The sequence below is a fragment of the Oenanthe melanoleuca genome, unplaced genomic scaffold, assembly GCF_029582105.1.
Source record: "Oenanthe melanoleuca isolate GR-GAL-2019-014 unplaced genomic scaffold, OMel1.0 S001, whole genome shotgun sequence".
Taxonomy (NCBI): Eukaryota; Metazoa; Chordata; class Aves; order Passeriformes; family Muscicapidae; genus Oenanthe; species Oenanthe melanoleuca.
In genome coordinates, this window is record NW_026612650.1 from 8,908,773 (window position 1) to 8,916,487 (window position 7,715).

A 7,715-nucleotide genomic window follows, 5' to 3' on the forward strand; every position below is an offset into this window, starting at 1 on the left:
GGGGTCCCTGACCCCCCATTTTTCCCTCCAGAGACCTCTCTGCTGGTAGAAAGGGATTCCTGGAATTTCTAGCTGGGATTTAATGGCATGATCTCCGAGATGGAAGCTGCTGCTTTGCAGAGGCAGCAGGAGTTGTCATCAACAGTCAGCCTGATGAAGTAATGTGGGCGTGACCTAAAGGAATTTTTGGAAAATCCTGAGAGGATTTGGGAATTTTTGGGGAATCTGGGGGGTCCCAGGGGTGGATTTGGGGAGTGCTGAGGGGAAATTTTTGGGGGTTTGGGAATTTTTGGGAAACTTGGGGAGGATTTTGGGGATGTCTCTGAGAGGATTTTGGGAGTCCTGATGGGAATTTTGAAATCCTGTGGGGATTTTGGCAGATTTTGGGGTTGCTGATGGAAATTTTGGAATCCTAGGAGAATTTTGGGGGTCCCTGAAGGAAATTTTGGAAACCTGAGGGGATTTTGGGGGATCTACATGGGATTTTTCAGGGTCGCTGGGGAGATTCTGTGGTCCCAAAAGGGAGTTTGGGGGATTTGGGGCATTCTGGGGGGATTTTGTCATTCCTGAAGGGATTCTGGGGGAATTTGGAGGAGATTTGAGGGGATTTGGGGAATTTTGGTGTTCCCAGAGTGGCATGTTTTGGGGACTTGGGGGCGTGACCTCAGACCCTCCCCCTCGCAGAAAGGTTCTGGAAAGAGGCGATGAGTCCCGTAGGGTCTTGCCCTCCCAGATGATTCATATCCAGGTATGGGGTGTGGATTTTAGGGGGGATTTTCGGGGGATTTGGTGGGGTCCTGGAGAAATTTGGGGGTAATTTGGGAATGTGGGGGGAAGATTTTGGTGGAATTTGGTGATTCTGAGGGGTTCTGGGGGGATTTTCAGGAAGACTTTAAAGGGACTCTGGTGGATTTGGGGGATTTTTGGGGCATTTGGGGAAATTTTGGGGGAGATTCTGGGGGGATTTGTGGAGTTTAGGGGGATCCTTGGGGGATTTGGGGGAAATCTGGGGATTTTGGGGGGATTCTGGAAGGATTTTGGAGAAATTTGGGGGGACGCTAGGGGGAATTTGGGGATTTTTGGGGGGTCAGGAGGAAGTGGAGGGGGGGGTCCTGAGGGAATTTTTGGGGCTGTGGGACTCAAAGTTTGGGGCTTTTTGGCATTGAGAGGGAATTATGGGGCCATTTTGAGGTGGGCTTCGGGTTTTGGGTCTTCCTGAGCTCAGTTTTTGTGGTCTCTGAGCTCATTTTTGGGGTGCCAGGAATGCTGGGAGACCATGGAAGAAATGTGGGCAACTCTGTGCCCCCTCCCAGCTGAGCTGATCAAGCTGAGGTGGTGCTTTGCGGATCTGCAATCGCAACCAGTCAACGAGGAGACCAAATGGATGCAATCCACGTATCTAGTAATAGTCCCTGGCTTATCCCAGAAACCCCAAAATGCCCAAATTCTGCCTCAAATACTCAAACTCCAGCCCAAAATCCCCACAGTTATTCCCAAAGCCCATCCTGAAAACCCCCAAATGCAGCCCAGAGTGGAGCTCAGCTGCCTCCCCTCAGGCCATGCGGGCGCCTGCGAGAGCTCGGTGACCCCAGGCTGCTCCCAGCCGCTGACAAAGCCGAGCCACGGCCGAGCCAGGAGGGGGGAACAGCAGGCTGAGATCTACCACAGAAGCAAAGAGAATATTGTGACAAGGAGAATATTGTGACACTGCAGGGACTCATGGAATCAAGGAGAACATTGTGACACTGTGGGGCCCAGGAAACCCAGGGAACACTGAACAAATCTGGCTGGCTGGGCCTCTTGAAGGCAGCCTGACAGGTCTGGATGACCTTGGCATGTTGATGGCGGCTTCTCATCTGCTACTGAAACACTGAGGCTCTGTGCTTTCCTTCCTATGGAAATGAACCATTCTTGTCCTCCAGGTGCCCATGACCAAAACTGGGCCAGAATCCACCTCCAGAATTCCCTAGATCCAAGGACAGCTCCCAGACAAAAGCTGCCATGACTGACAAGTCTGGCTGGCCTTGGCTTCCTGAGGCCTGGTTCTCATCTGCCTTTGGAAACACTGGGGCTCTGTGCTTTCGTAATAAAAAGAACTCTTCTTCCATTCCAGGCGCCCACAACCAAAATTGAGATTCCACCTCCAAAGCTCCCTATGTCCAAGGATAGCCCCCAGGTGAAAGATGTCAGGAGAGACAGGTCTGACTGGGTTGGCCCAAGGGTAGCCGCCTCTCATCTTCTAAAACACTTGGACATCACACTTTTCTTTCCTCTGGAAAAAAAACATCCATCTCAACCAGGCAACCATGGCCCAAAGTAGGATTCCACCTCTAAAAGTCCGTACCTCCAAGGATTGCTCCCAAGTGAAAGCTGCCACGATAGACAGATCTGGCTGCCCTGGGCCTCTTGGGGCCTGCCTCTCACATTCTTTTGAAACACTGGAGCTCAGTGCTTTCCTTCCAATGGAAAGGAACTGTCCTTCTTGTCAAAGTGTCCGTGGTCAAAATTGAGACTCAGCGCTCCAAATTCTGTATATCCAAAGATTTCTCCATGATTAAAGCTGTCAGGACAAACAGGTCTGGCTGGCTTGGCCTCTCAGGAGCCATCTCTCATCTGCCTTCTGCTTTTGAAATACTTGGCCTCTATGATTCCCTTCCTATTTTTCAATGCAGAAATGGCCAAAATTTGGGTTCCATCTCCAAAACTCCCTATATCCAAGGGCTGCTTTCAGCCAAAATCTGCCAGGACAGACTACTCTGTCTGGCTGTGGCCTCCTGTGGGCTGTCTCTCATCTGGCACCAAACATTGAGTGCATTTCCTCCTGTGGAAAAGAATTGCCCTTCTCACTTAGGTGTCAGCGGCCAAAACTGGGGTTCTACCTCCAAAATTCCATCTATTCAAGGATTGCAGCAGACAAAAGTATCCAGGACACACAGGTCTGGCTGCCTTGTCCTCTGGTGATATTCATAGACCATGAGCAGAATTTTTTCATTTGCCAGTATGTTGGAGAGGGCCCACAAATTTCAAAACATGGGGTTTGGAGGCCTCAAGCACATGACCACTATATAGGGAAAAAGGAGCTCTGTGCTCAGTGGGGTGGAGACTGAGGACAGCAGGGGAAAGCCCTGGGAGGGATGGAAGGGTGATTTCAGAGATGGTGGATCCTTTTGACATAGTAGAGAACAGCTGGAGAAAGAAAGTCAGCCATCCAAGGCTTTGTGTGGCCAGGCAGAGGCAGGCAGGACGCAGAGCTGTCAGCAAAGGAAGGGTCAGCGAGGTGGGGCAGCCGGGGGATGACGACAGCCTGCAGGGACAGAGGCGCAGGGGATGGACACCGTAGGACAGCCTGGGCTGCAGAGGGCACAGGGATGGGCAGCAGCTGAAAGGCCCTGCCAGAGCCAACTACTGCAGCACTTGGGCCATGGCTGCTGGCCCTGGGCCTGAGGGAGCAGGGGACAAGTGAGCCTTGCTGTGCTGGGGCCTCATTGCCTCCTTGTCGCTGCTCAGCAGCCTGGCAGGGGCCACCCCATGGTCCTGCCCTTGGCATTGCACATCCCCAGAGCCCAGTGCCCGGGAAGAGCCCTGAGCAATGAGGGAGGGACAGGATCTGCCTTGCCATGGGCTGGGGCTCAGCCCTTGGCCCTTTGCATTCCTGAAACACATCCAGGTTTGCTCAGCACCAGAGACACCTTTCCCTTGTGTGTCCCCAACTGTCATCAGTGCAACCCGTGTATTGCTCTAACTGGAACCTGGGGACAATTTCTCAGTCATGTCCCTCAGTGGGAGCTATTAAAATTTCAAGAACCTTTGGAGTTCCAATTTTGAGTTCTTGAGAAGTTTTTTGAACACACTCTCAGGGGCTGAGTCTGATGTAAGCAGCAGCAAAGCCCTGAGAGGGTCATTAAAGTCCTTGTGCTGTGTCTGTGCTGCTGAGCTGGGCCCGGCTCCTGGCACAGAGGCAGCTCCCAAGGTAAACCAAGAAGAGCTTCAAAAAGACATTTCTGCTGAGGAGCAGCTCCTCTCCCAGCCCAGAAGGGCTGAGGGCACTGCCTGCAGACACTGAGGGGACAGGAGCCAGGCACAGACAGGCTAAAGGCAATCGGACTGGGAAGACATTGAGCTGAGATTTCACTTGGGGAAACATGATCACAGTGCTTGGTGCATGGTGAGTCTGTGGGTGCAGGGCAATGTCTGGTGTGCTCCTGGAGGGATCTCCTGGAGCCAGCACACCCCATAGCCTGGGGGATGTGTCAGGAGGACTCTCCCAGTTTCTCTGAGGTACAGGAGGAGGAGGAGGATGTGCTGCAGAGCGGCCTGCTCTGGGCACCGTCAGAGGGACAGGGCAGGACGGCTCCTGCTGCCAGGGACGGCTGCAGGGGCTGAAGCTGGGGCTGCAGCCAGGGCTGCCCAGGGCTGTCCTGCAGAGCAGCTCCTGCAGCTCTGAGGGTTCTTGGCCAGCCCAGGGCATGTGCCACCTGCCAGGGACAGCTCTCAGTCTGCCTGGAAGCTCCCCATGGACTGTGGGGAGAAGTTAGAGGTGGAGGGAGCAACCCCCATCAGGGCAGATTCCTCCTGCTGTGCAGATGGTGCTGCATGGCCAGGGCTGCTCTCAGCTTTCTCCAAAGGGAAGGGAAAGGGGCTGCCAGGTGTGTCTGTGTCACTGAGACTCCTGCACTGTCCCACTGGCGATCAGCAGATCTGCCTCATATCTCCCTCACAAAGTGCCTCCTTACCCTCCTCTGCCTACAGACAGCAGCAGCAGCACCTTGACTTGCAGCATCTCAGTTTGTCTGAGTTGTCCTTCAGGCCCTTCTGCCAGGGAGATGCCCCTGGGCAGTGCCCTGTGCTGGGAGGAGTGTGAAGGGCAGAGCTGAGCCACCAGGGTAGGGCTGGGCTCTGGCAGCACTGGCAGGGACAAGCCTTGGATAGAGAGAAACACCTCCCAGTAGGCACAACTCTAGGCAGCAGAGAGCCAGACCAAACCTGGATTCCTTCCCTCTTCAGGTGCCTAGGGAAAGACAGAAGGGTTCAGAGAAACTCACTTTGAAACCGGACCCTTCAAAGAGTCCTCTTTGTTTTTTGCAGTATCAAGTGCCAGCTGTGTGGGACCCGCAGATGTGACTGCTCTGGGAATGGGAGCCCTGTTTTCCCTCTGGGCTCCCCGGTGTTAAGGCTGAGACCAATGCTGAAAGACGATTTCTGCCCCTTCAATGAATGGGGCAATACGTTAAGAGCAAAACCTCCAACTTAAAAATTAAAAAAAAAAAAAAAGAAAAAAAAAGAAGTGACATTTCTTTAAAGAAAGAGAAGCAATTTTGAATAAATTAGTCAGAAAAAAGCATAGGATTGACTCAAGGAACTCTCTTCTAGTGTATCAATGTCTTCTTTCAACAGTTCTCAATGCCCAGAGTGACAAAATGTCCAACAGCAGCTCTATCAGTCACTTCCTCCTGCTGGCACTGGCAGACACGCAGCAGCTGCAGCTCCTGCACTTCTGCCTCTTCCTGGGCATTTCCCTGGCTGCCCTTCTGGGCAACGGCCTCATCATCAGCGCCGTAGCCTGCGGCCACCACCTGCACACCCCCATGTTCTTCTTCCTGCTCAACCTGGCCCTCACCGACCTGGGCTGCATCTGCACCACTGTCCCCAAAGCCATGCACAATTCCCTCTGGGACACCAGGACCATCTCCTACACAGGATGTGCTGCTCAGGTTTTTTTCTTTGTAGTCTTCATTTCAACAGAGTATTTTCTCCTGACCATCATGTGCTACGACCGCTACGTGTCCATCTGCAAACCCCTGCACTACGGGACCCTCCTGAGCAGCAGAGCTTGTGCCCACATGGCAGCAGCTGCCTGGGCCAGTGGCTTTCTCCATGCTCTGCTTCACACAGCCAATACATTTTCCCTGCCCTTGTGCCATGGCAATGCCCTGGGCCAGTTCCTCTGTGAAATCCCACAGATCCTCAAGCTCTTCTGCTCTAAATCCTACATCAGGGAACTTGGGCTCATGGCAGTGAGTGTCTGTTTAGGAGTCGGTTGTTTTGTGTTCATTGTTTTCTCTTACGTGCAGATCTTCAGGGCTGTGCTGAGGATCCCCTCTGAGCAGGGACGGCACAAAGCCTTTTCCACCTGCCTCCCTCACCTGGCTGCTCTCCCTGTTCCTCAGCACTGGCTTTTTTGTCAACCTGAAGCCCCCCTTCCATTTCCTCCCCATCCCTGGACCTGTCACTATCAGTGCTGTACTCGATGGTGCCTCCAGCCCTGAATCCCCTCATCTACAGCCTGAGGAACCAGGAGCTCAAGGCTGCAGTGTGGAGACTGATGACTAGACAATTTCAGGAACATTAAACTGCTGGCCAATTTCTGTAAATTACTTGTAATAAAAGTCTTCTTTGATACTTCTTGTTGGTTTCATTTTGGAGGTTCTTTTAGCTTGTTTTACCTTTTTTAAATACTGTCCACAAAGAAATGTCATTGTTTGTGCCATTTCTCCTTTGGTTTCACTCCGCCTTCCCTGTAGCCATAGACTGTGTCAAAGAGATGGGCGTGTGCAGCCGGCCAGGGCAGAGGAGCAGCACACACAGGGGCACAGGCTGCAGGAGAGATGGCCAAGGGCTGGGCAGGGCTGGCAGGGCCAGAGGCACCCAGGCCTTTGTGCCCTGGGCTGGGCAGCGCCTCTGCAGCCCCACAGAAGGAACTTTCCTTGCAGGGGCTGCACTTTGCTGCTGCCTCAGCCCTCCCTGAGCAGGCTGGCAGGGCTGCAGGGTGATGACATTTGTCCTTGCTGCCCCTCCCATCCCAGTGCCCCAGAACAGCCCCGAGCCACCCGTGAGGGACAGGCCCTGCTGTGTCAGGCCTGGGCTCAGCCCTTGGCCTTTCTGCTGCCTCCAAGCAGCCCAGGCCTTGCTCAGCATTGCAGTTCCTGCTCTCAGCCTTTGGCTCCTGCAATCCTGGCCTCAAGGATCTGCTCTCACCAGTCCCTGGGGAGCCTTTGGTAGTCCCTGCCCTCAGTGGGGCCAGTGATGCTTCAAGGGACTTGGAGTTTTACTTCTGACTCCTTGAGCAGCTTCTTCAACCTTCTCTCAGTGCCTCAGGCTCCTGGACTCAGCTGCAAATCCATGGTGGGGATTTTTATAAATGGATATGTTCAACTTTTCCAATTAATCAAAACAACAAGGTTAAATTTAGCAGTAACTTATTAATAACAGCAATTTTATATAAATGAATAAATTAAAATATGTTAGTAACATGGATACAAAATTTGGTATATAATTTAGTATATAATTGAGGTTTGAGGTTTGAATAAAGTGTAAGCAAAACCAACCAGGGGATACTCCGACCGGGGGTACAGGTAGGGCCCTTCCTCTCACACTACCAAATCAGTCAAGCTAGAATCTCATTTATATACTGTTTACTAATACATATTAATATAGAATCTTCTAGAAAGCTCCTCCTTGTTTCTATTCCTAAAATCTCTGTCACCATGCTGTGTTGCTCATGCGTCACCAGCGGTCGGGGGTCTCTCTCCTTCCGGGGGTCTTGTTTCCGATGAAGGCTCTGGGTCTTCCTCAGTGTTCGCTGTTTGACCTCGCAGGTAGCACAGGCGCACTGAGCTTAGAGTTATATAATTAAATATATGTTTCCACAACAGGCCTTAGTCCATGTCTAGTGCCTGGAATGGTCCCAATTGGCCCAATTCAAGGTCGAAAGTTTT